This window comes from Cebus imitator, unplaced genomic scaffold (assembly GCF_001604975.1).
Source record: "Cebus imitator isolate Cc_AM_T3 unplaced genomic scaffold, Cebus_imitator-1.0 Scaffold22, whole genome shotgun sequence".
NCBI lineage: Eukaryota > Metazoa > Chordata > Mammalia > Primates > Cebidae > Cebus > Cebus imitator.
This window is the reverse complement of record NW_016107337.1, coordinates 323,089-334,268: the sequence shown is the minus strand read 5'-3', so window position 1 is coordinate 334,268 and position 11,180 is coordinate 323,089. Positions and strand designations below refer to the sequence as shown.

The 11,180-nt window shown below is 40.1% G+C and overlaps 1 protein-coding gene across 1 annotated transcript in view; it reads right to left on the bottom strand.

The window, feature by feature from the left end:
- CNGB3 (cyclic nucleotide gated channel subunit beta 3) overlaps positions 1-11,180 on the bottom strand; it is a 158,980-nt gene that overhangs the window by 31,386 nt on the left and 116,414 nt on the right. The gene's annotated exons all lie outside the window — the stretch shown is intronic.

The following is an 11,180-nucleotide window of genomic DNA, read 5'->3' as shown; positions in this document are numbered from 1 at the left end:
CCACCATGCCCAGCTAATTTTTTGTATTTTTAGTAGAGACAGGGTTTCACCATGTTGACCAGGATGGTCTTGATCTCTCAACCTCGTGATCCACCCGCCTCGGCCTCCCAAAGTGCTGGGATTACAGGCGTGAGCCACCGCGCCCGGCCTCAGTACAGGATTTTCACAGGGAGTAGCTATCTTATAGGAATAGATTGGACACAGGTCAGACAAAAGCCACAGGGCGTCAGCCAATATGAACAAATTCCCTTTGAGAGAAACATCTGTTCATGGTGGCCATCTAGGCATGAGGTCGTGGACCAGGATCAAGAGTATCCCATGAAAGACACACTGTGAACAGCCACAACTCATTATCTGGAGCTCCGCGAGGACAAGGCTGGAGTTTATGCCCACTCTTGAGAGAGAGAGACCCCAGGATCAAATGAGAGGAAATCATAATGATGTGGCAGTACAGTCAGCCGCCATATCCATGGATTCCACCTCCACGGATTCAAACAATTGTGGAACTTTAATTTTTATTAATCTTAAATTTTAATAAAATAAAAAGCATCTCCCTTTGTGGAGTATGTTTAATCTTCTTTCCCCTTGTATCCTTTAGGTGGGCTCAGGGGCAGAAAGCACCAGTGAAGGAAATCGGATCAATAGAAAGTGTGAGACCAACCTAGGAGATAAGCCTGAAAATAGATAAGCAAACAATTAGTGCTTTTCTCAGCAAGAATACACACAAGCACTTACATCAATAGCTTTCAGCTGAAGGCTTGGATTTTCTGAGAAAAACATTTGAACCATTCTAAACATGACTTTTCATTAGCAAACTTGGATAGCGCATGGATCAAGACGCGCAAACGGAATCTAGCAGGGGTATATAGTAAAAACTTAGAATTTAAGTTTCACCAATTAAGTGAATCTGTCCCCTAATGATTACTTTATGAAAAGATGCCACTAGCTTTGGGGCAGCTTTGGTTCAGGACTAAATCCTTCTTATTTGAATTTCGGCCTAGTGAAATAAAGTTTGCATAATGAAGTTATTATATTTTATGATGTGTTTGAAAACTACTATTCTCTTTTTTTTCTCTAGAAAATGATTATTTTCTTGAGATACACATTGCTCCATTATTATGTGATTAAAAAGAATTACATCCTGGGCTAACTTTTTCTCACGGTAACCCAGCTCCATTTTCTTTACAGTTAGGAAATTTTCTGATGTATGAAAAGTCAGACTGGATTGCTTTGTAAATGTCTCTTTTTCTATAAAGTGAGAGTAGCTGTGTAAGTATCAACATTAACATTATATTAGTACAAAACATTTGTATTACATTTTACTCTCTTATCTTTACCTGTTAAACTCTTCCAGCCTCCCATTGATGCCTGGCCTTAATGAATATATGGTCATCACTCCTGGTTTTTAGATACGGATTGAAGCCCCAGGAAGCCTGTTGATTTTCTCTAAGGTCCATGTGGAGTAGGTATTGGAGGAAGAGTATCACTGGAGTGTGTGTTTTTATCTACACTTTGAGCAACTTGAGATCAAAGTGTTTGCATTATTCACTCTTGTATCCTCAGTGTCTCACCAGGGTTTAGGTGCTAAATAAAAATGGGCTGACATATAGAATGAAGCTCTTAGGAAGGATTCCATTTTGGACAATGAGAAATTCAGTGCTGTATAGGTGTGCTACAGATCTGAATGAGGATATTGGAGATTTGAATGGAGTTGGGAGAAATGTTATTTTAATTCACAACAGAACCATAGGTTAGATGGTGATTCTTGCACCCAGGAAATTCCTCTTTTAGTAATGGCAAGCTCTGAATACAATTGTAGAGTTGGTAAAATTTATCCTTGGAATGCGTACCCTCTAAGTCCTATGGAATTTCTCCATTTCTAGGCTCATTTCTGCTTTCTTTGAAACAGAACTTAATATATCATCAGTATTTTATAACTCACTGTGAATTGAAGCCACTCTCAAGTATAAACAATGGTCTTGAGGGCTTTTTCCATCTCAGCCAGTTTGTTACAAAAGGACATGCTTTGTTTTATCTTAAACCCCATTCTCATTAAACAAGTAAGGTATAGGTGATATGACTAGGCAGGGAATTCTGAATTCCGTTCTTCATGCCATTGATTATGCAAAGCATGCTACTGATTGGTGGCTGTTGAGACCAGCGAAGTCAAGTGCGATAGAAAATTTGCAAAGTGCTATGATGTCATAATTTATTAATATTACTTCTAAATAATATTAGACCTAAATTTGCAGTCAATATTTGCAATTCTAGTAAAAATCATCGTCGTCAAACTTACCCTGAAAATTGGCAATGGTTCTAATTTTCTAGGAGTTTGGGTCAAAGTGGGAAGTCATGAGTTAGATGGAACCCTAAGGAGGAATCTAATCCAGCAGTCCCCAACCTTTTTGGCACCAAGGACCAGTTTCATGGAAAACAATTGTTTCCATCAATGGGGCCAGTTAGGGGAGTGGTTTTGGGATGATTCAAGCACATTACATTTATTGTGCATTTTATTTCTATTATGATTACATTGTAATATATAACAAAATAATTATACAACTCACCATAATGTAGAATCAGTGGGATCCCTGAGCTTGTTTACCTGCAACTAGACAGTCCCATGGGGGGTGATAGGAGACAGTGACAGATCATCAGGCATTAGAGTCTCTTAAGGCACGTGCAACCTAGATCCCTTGCATGCACAATTCACAATAGGGTTCCACTCCTATGGATATCTAATGCCACTGCTGATCTGACAGGAGGTGGAGCTTGGGCAGTAATGCCAGCAATGAGTGGTGGCTGTAAATACAGATGAAGCTGCCTTCACTCACCCACTGCTAACTTCCTTCTTTGCTGCCCGGTTCCCAACAGGCCACAGACTGGCACTAGTCCATGGCCCTGGGTTTGGGAACACCTGATCTAATCACTTTTTCTACGATCAGGCAGAGCCACAGGAAAAGCCTGATTTTACCTGTGTGGAAACTCCCACATGGTTGCATCAGTTTTATTTCTCCATTTAATAATAACTATGTAACTTACTATGTGCCAGGTCCTGATATAAGTGCTTCGTATGATTGAGTCCCTTACAACCAAGTGTGTTATCTCATTTATTTGGTGTCTTCCATCCCTCCTGAGGACTCCGCAGGGCAGAAACAACATGGCTGCAGTAGCTGAGCGTAGCCCTCCGTGTCTGGCTCAGTGCTTTAGACAGAGCAACTGCTCAGGATGTGTAGTAGAATGGAGTTCATCTAGATTATAAACTCACTTTTCAAAATATTTAGTCTAGCAGCAATACTTTATTGCTGACACCACTAGGGTAAAAATAACGTTTTGGTAGAAATGAAACACAGGTCTCACTGTAGTCTTACTCTCGCATTCTTATTTCAAGCCCTGTGGAGTAAATATGTGATGACATATCAGATAAGTAGGATGTCACTGCTGGGGATCTGCGTGTGAGTGCTAGAAAGCATGCTGCCATTCCCGTGCTATTCCTGGCTCAGTCTGTCACTCACACACAGAACACTTCCTTCTCATCCCTCCTTCCACAGAAGTCACAGCCTTTGCAGGCTCTCTTTGCCATGTAATCGCAAACAATGAGTCAAAGATCGTAGTGAGGTGTCCTGTTGGGATGAGTTCTGCATAATTACCAGAGCAGCAAATAGATACAGGGTGCCTTCCTTTTCAGACTGATGGTACCCACATTCCAATTTTGATATCTCTGGGTCCCTGGTTTCCTACAGAACTGAGGGCTGTTTCTTTAGGATGCGATTCTAACGCCAGCCACTAGGTGGCGAAACAGAACTTTTATTAAAATTTCTCCTATTTCTGGTAATGCAGTGGTAGAGGCAAAATGTGATTTCCCTAGCATTTAATTTGATGAAATGTATTTAAAAATCGAGATAGAAATAATAAATCATCAGAAATGAAGGGAAATTGCCCAGTATCATAGAAATGAATCGCTACTTATTAGCTTAATGCTTGTGCTTGGGCCTGGAATAACGTGAAATCTGTAAGGAAGAGGAACCATTTTTGTGAACAATTAAAAAATATAAATATATATATATATATATATATATATATATATAATTTGACTATTCATCTCTAAGCTATTTCAAAACTCTGATCACTCCATGTTGAAGCAGCAAATCTTACTAATTAACCACAATTTATTGAAGCAAAGTTTCAGTGAAAATCTGTGACTCTAATTCCACCTTCTTTGATTAAGAGGAGAAAAAAAATCCTCATGAGATTCAGAGGCTTTTCTTAGCAGGAGGGCAGAAAAGCATGTGTGACTGTAGGTATCTATGTGATGTGCCAAGCCTACGTCTATGAACATCGCCAAAGGATTGCTTGAACTTGACTTTTTAAATTTTTGAAACAGCGTCTCGCTCTGTTGCCCAGGCTGGAGTACAGTGGCATGATCATGGCTCACTGCAGCCTCAACCTCCTGGGCTCAGGTGATCCTCTTGCTTTGGCCTCCTGAGTGTTAAGAACTAGAGGCACCTGGCTAAATTTTCTGTGATTTGTAAAGATGAAGTCTCACTATGTTGCCAGGCTGGTCTTAACTCATGGGCTTTGGCAATCCTCCTGCCTCCTCCTCCCAAAGTGCTGGGATAATGGCCATGAACTGCTATGCCAGGCCAGCTTGACTTTTGACTCTAGTAAAACTTTTCCAGTTCCTCCCCACCTTATCCGTTTTCCAGATAGGGTTGGTAGAGAACTGAAGTTAAGAGTGATATAGCGGTGTAAAGAAAGCCGTGCTCAAACTGCCCCAGTGCTTAGAGCTCCATGACCTCAGTCAGGTAAGTTGTTTGCTCTCTGTAAAATGGCATAGTAACAAACTTTCATCACCTAACCTATTAGTTTGTTAGGGCCGCCATAACAAAGTTATACGGACTGTGTGGTTTAAAAAACAGACATTTTCTCATGGTTCCGGAGGCTAAAGGTTTGGGATCAAGGAATCAGGGGGTTTGGTTTCTTCTGTGGCCTCTCTGCTTGGCTTGCAGATGGGCACCTTCTCACTGTCTCCTTATGTGGCTTTTCCTCTGTGCACTTGCACCCGTGATATCTCTGTGTCTTCAGGCAATCCTCCTGCCTCAACCTCCCAAAGTGCTGGGATAATAGCCATGAACTACTGCTGTAGCTCATTTTTTTTTTTTTTTTTTTTTTTTTTTTTTTTTTTTTTCCGAAATGAAGTCTCGCTTTGTTGCCCAGGCTGGAGTGCAATGGCACAATCTCAACTCATTGCAACCCCCGCCTCCCGGGTTTAAGCAATTCTCTGCCTCAGCCTCCTGAGTAGCTGGGATTACAGGTGTGTGCCACTAGGCACAGCTAATTTTTGTATTTGTAGTAGAGATGAGGTTTCACCATGTTGGTCAGGCTGGTCTCGAGCTGCTGACCTCATGATCTGCATGCCTCGGGCTCTCGAAGTGCTGGGATTACAGGTTTAAGCCACAGCACCTGGCTCAAATTTCCTCTTCTTGTAAGGACACCAGTTACGTTGAATAAGGACCCATCCTCCTAGCCTCATTTTAATGGAATTGCCTCCTTCAGTAAACAGGTTAACACTTTTCCACGCTTATGAGCCTTCACCCAGCTGCCTCCAGTTTCTCACTCCACAGGCTCCGACTCGTCCTCCTAAGTCCCACACCTGGACCAGTCCTTCCTTTCTGCACTCAGCTCCCTGGGCACATAGGTGGCTTTCGGTGAAGGTAGGCGACCGATTCAGAAGCAGTGCAGGGATCAGTTGGGTATAAATTTGAGATGTAGGATGTGGGATCACTATTCATCCAATTTTCTTCCTAAGAAAATAAATTCGTGTAAACTGCTCAGACTGTCTCTATGAAAATAAATTTAGAAAGATTCCATACCTACATGTTTTCTCCTTCACTTGGCTTTAAAAAAAAAAAAACTTTTTCATGTAACAGAAATATGAATGTAAATGGGTTCTTTCCGGAAAAAACTACCTCTTAAACAGAAATGTCAGGAAAGAATGAATCTAAGTTTGTATACAACATTAGCAAGATGTGAAGATTTAACGTTTTTCTTCAATCAGATGTTGCTGATTTGGTGGAGTACCAAAAAGTACATATAAAAACAAAGAAAAAACTATGAGGCAGAAAACTGATGTTTTCCCAAATTGGAGGTAATCCTAAGTCCAACTCCAATCCAACTCTACATCAGTCAGCAGAATTGTATATGGGATTCCCCTACATTTTAACATAATATCAGTTTTCTTAATTATTTAAACTACATTTGGATTAACATATCAAATTTCAAATAACCAGTTTAAGAATGATTTTAAAAAACTAGAATATATTCTGGCTAAGGGGTTAAGAGGAGGGGTTGAATTGTGGACCAAGAAGAGTAAAAGAGTAATCTTATAAAATTATTCTGTGATGGTAGAAATCAGATTAATGATTGCTGCTGGTGGTGAATACCAATAAGTCATTGGTATCAAGTTTAAAGCATTTTTTTTTTTTTTGAAAAGTTACTTGCTCAGGTACAAAGAGTTTTATAATATTTTAAAACACTGTTAAGATAATTTGGCTTAGTGGCTTTCATACATTTCTGATCATACTCTACAGTAAGACATACAATTTCATTGTCCCTAGTACACACATAAATATGTATATGTGTATTTAAAAATAAGACAAAAATTTTATAACTCCTACCCTTATGTATGGAGCACTCTGCTGTTTTTTAAAAAATAATTTTGTTTAATTTTTTATTTTTATTTAATTTCAACAGTTTTGGGGGAACAGGTGGTTTTTGATTACATAGATGAGTTCTTTCATGGTAATTTCTGAGGTTTTGGTGAACCTGTCACTCAAGCGCTGTACACTGTACCCATTGTATAGCCTTTTATCCTTCTCCCGTTCCCACACTTTCCCCTGGCTCCCCTAAATCCATTATATTATTCTTATGCCCCTGCATCCTCATAGCTTAGCTCCCACTTATAAATGAAAAGATGTGATATTTAGTTTTCTCTTCCTGAGTTTCTTCACTTAAAATAATGGTCTTCAACTCCTTCAAAGTGGCTTCAGATGCTATTACTTTGTTCCATTTTAAGGCTGAATTGTATTCCATGGTGTGTGTGTGTGTGTGTGTGTGTGTATACAACAAATACATTAATATGCAGTAGAGGTGTCTGCAACTTAGAAATGGAGTTTACAGTTAAGTGTTATTTTGCAGAACAAGGTAGAGTAAGTCTCATTCCTTGTTCATATAACAGACTTTAGTATATGAAACTTCTACTGCCCTTGAATTTATTTATTTTTCTCACAACTAAATATTCTCAGCATCTAAACATTTTCTTTGGAGGCCATTCTTCTTCTTCTTTTTTGAAAATGGAGCAATAATTTACATAAAATGAAATATACTGATCTTAAGGGACGGTTGGATCAATTTTGATAAATGCCTACACTTACGTACCTTCCCTGGCAAGACAAAAAAACATTTCCATCACCCCACAAAGTTCCTTCATGCTTCTTACTAATCAATCTCCTCATCCCCATTCACCACCAGCAGCAATCATTAATCTGATTTCTACCATCACAGAATAATTTTATAAGATTACTCTTTTACTCTTCTTGGTCCACAATTCAACCCCTCCTCTTAACCCCTTAGCCAGAATATATTCTAGTTTTTTAAAATCATTCTTAAACTGGTTATTTGAAATTTGATATGTTAATCCAAATGTAGTTTAAATAATTAAGAAAACTGATATTATGTTAAAATGTAGGGGAATCCCATATACAATTCTGCTGACTGATGTGGAGTTGGAAATCAAGTAAAACTCCTATCTAAAAAGAAGTGTTATAAACTATTGCACTTTTGCATTTGTTATATAGATATAGCTCTCTCTCTCTTGCCATATATATATATATATATATACACATACACACACACACACATATATATATGTATGTATATTTGAGTATATACGTATCTTTGAGTGAGGGTCTTGCTCTGTCACCAAGGCTGGATATGGTGGTGCCACCCTGGCTCACTGTAGCCTCAAACTCCTTGTCTCAAGGAATCTTCCTGCCTCAGCCTCCCAAGTATCTGGGACAATAGCTGTGTACCACCATATTCAGCTAAGTTTTTTTTTTTTTTTTTTTTTTTTTTTAAGAGATAGAGTCTTGCTAAGTTGTCCAGGTTGGTCTTGAGCACCTGGACTCAAGCTATCATCCTGCCTCTACCTCCCAAAGTGCTGGGATTACTGGCACAAGCCATGGCACCTGGCCTGTATATTTTCATTTTGGACCTAAGTTTAGAATTTTACTTTTATGCTTGTTGAAGTTAATCTTGTTGGCTTTGCTTGTCGTTTCAAAGTATTCAGTAATTTTAAATGTTGTAATTAACATATTTTAGTCTATTCCTTCTTCCTTCGTCTTATCTGCCAATTTGAAAATCACATCTTTTATATGATCAACAAAATATTGATGGAAATCTAGCACAGGACATAGTTAAGAAAAGAGTCCTAGAATACTGACTTAACTCTAACAACTTACAGAGTCATGGGTTAACCTAATGCTGGGGGTGACTGTGCCTAACCATTCTACCACACAGCTTCTGCTTCTTCATCTTGTTTCTAATATTACTGAGTCCATATTTTTAAGACATATCCTTCTGTCTGGATTACATTTATTTTTCTGTCTATACTTACATCTTAAGTGATCACATTGAGTCCCTTGGCTTGGAATACGCCAACATACTGACAGGTCCATATGTATTGCTCCAGCTTGGATCTCTCCCCTGAACTCAGATTTATAAACCAAACTGCCTACATGAAATTTTCAACTGGAATCTAATAGTCACATCTGTTTTTGTGCTGATATTAAAAGAACATGACAGACTGGGTAATTTATAAATAATGGAAATTTATTTCTCACAGTTCTAAAGGTTGTGAAGTCCAAGAGCAAGGCATTAGCAGGTTTGGTGTCTGGTGAGGGCTGCTTTTCCTTTCAAGATGGTGCCTAGTTGCTGCATCCTCCAGATGGGAGGAACACTGTGTCCTTACATAGTGGAAGAGCAGAAGGGCAAGAGAGTCCTTCCTTCACCCTGAGACCTTTTATAATAGTACTAAACCCATTCATGAGGGTGGAACCCTCAAGGCTCAATCAATTCCCATAAGGCCATATGTCTTCATGTGTTGCATTAGGGATTGAGTTTCCATATGATTTTTGGAGAGGACATCATTATTCAAGTCATAGCAACATCCAAAAACAAGGAGTGGTTTCCAGCCCACTCAACTTTCAAATGATACCTTTGTTCTTCTTCCTCAGGCCTAAATCCCTGGAGTCATCTTTGGTCCCTTTCTGTCGCTTACCCTCTTCATATAATCAAACAGGAAAAACAGGGCTTTTTTGGTTTGAATACACCCAATAACTGGTCACTTCTCAAAAACTCTGCTTCAATAACCCTGGGTCTGGTCACTCATCTCTTCCACACATGGTTGTGATAACTTCCATTTGGCCTCACTGCCTTCCACATTTGCTTCCTAAGGCCTTTTCTTCACACAGTAGGACAGATCCTGTTCAAACTGGTCTTGAATAGGTCATTTTCTGCTCAAGAGCCTTAGTGTTTTGCAACTCAGAGTATAATCTAAAGTCCATAGTGGACTGGGCTCAGTGGCTCATGCCTGTGATTCTAGCACTTTAGGAGGCTGAGGCAGGCAGATAGCTTGAAGTCAGAAGTTCGACACCAGCCTGGCCAGCATTATGAAACTCCGTCTCTACTAAAAATACAAAAATTAGCTGGGTGTGATGGTGCATGCCTGTAATCCCATCTACTTGGGAGACTGAGGCAGTAGAATCACTTGGACCCGGGGGCAGAGGTTACAGTGGGCTGAGAGATTGTGCCACTGTATTCCAGCCTGGACAACAGAGCAAGACCCTGTCTCTAAATAAATAAATAAAAAGTCTATAGATCCTCCAAGGCCCTCCATTAACTGCTGCCTGCCTCAGCCTCCTTTTTTTTTTGCTCTCCTCTGACTGCTCTTGTTTTCCAGCACTCTGCCTTTGCTCCAGTCACTCTGGTTTCCTTGCAATGTGTTTCCAGCTCAGCACATCATGTTATCCATCCTCCCATAATATTCCCTCCTGTCCTCATTCCTCTCTCTCCTCTCCCAATGTCTGCGTTGCTTGCTCTCTTACTTCTTGCAGCCTTCTTCTTAAGTGCTCAAATGCATTTAATCAGAGAGGCCTTTCCTGACCAGCACCACCCTTATCCTCCTTAACCTGTGACATGGTTTGGATCTGTGTCCCCACCAAATATTTTGTTGAATTGCAATCCCCAATGTTGGACGTGGGACCTGGTGGGAGGTAATTAAATCACAGGGGTGGATTCCCATGAGTAGTTTGGCACCATCCCCTTTGGTACTGTCCTCATCATAGTGAGTGAGTTCTCATATCTGGCTGTTTAAAAGTGTATGGCACTGACCCAACCTGCCTTGGTCCTGCACCTGCTTTTGCCCTTTGCCATGAGTAAAAGCTCCCTGAGGCCTCCCCAGAAGCAGATGCTGCCATGCTTCCTATACAGCCTGCAGAACAATGACCAAATAAACGTCTTTTCCTTATGAATTACCTGGCTCAGGTATTTTTTATAGCAATGCGAGAATAGCCCATACAACCTGCTTAACTTTGTTCATGGCATTAACACCTCCACACATGTTAGGTTTATTTTTCATTCTCTTCTTCTGGAATTTAAGCTACACTTGTATGATTATTTGTTTTCAACTGTTATATTCGCAGTGGCTAAAATGGTGCCTGGAACATGGTGGGAACTTCACAAATACCTGTTGAATGAATTAATTGAATGGATGAGTCAGTGAATGCTATACGCAGAAGGAAATATTAGTTGAGAAAAATTTATGTGTGATGTATGGCCGGGCACAATGGCTCATGCCCATAATCCCAGCACTTTGGGAGGTCGAGGTGGGTGGATCACTTGGGGTCGGGAGTTCGAGACCAGACTGGCCAACATGGAGAAACCCTGTCTCTACTAAAAAATACAAAATTAGCCGTGCATGGTAGCACAAGCCTGTAATCCCAGATACTTGGGAAGCTGAAGCAGGAGAATCAATTGAACCTGGGAGGTGGAGGTTGCAGTGAGCAGAGATTGCTCCATTGTACTCCAGCCTGGGCAACAGGAGCGAAACTCTGTCTAAAAAAAAA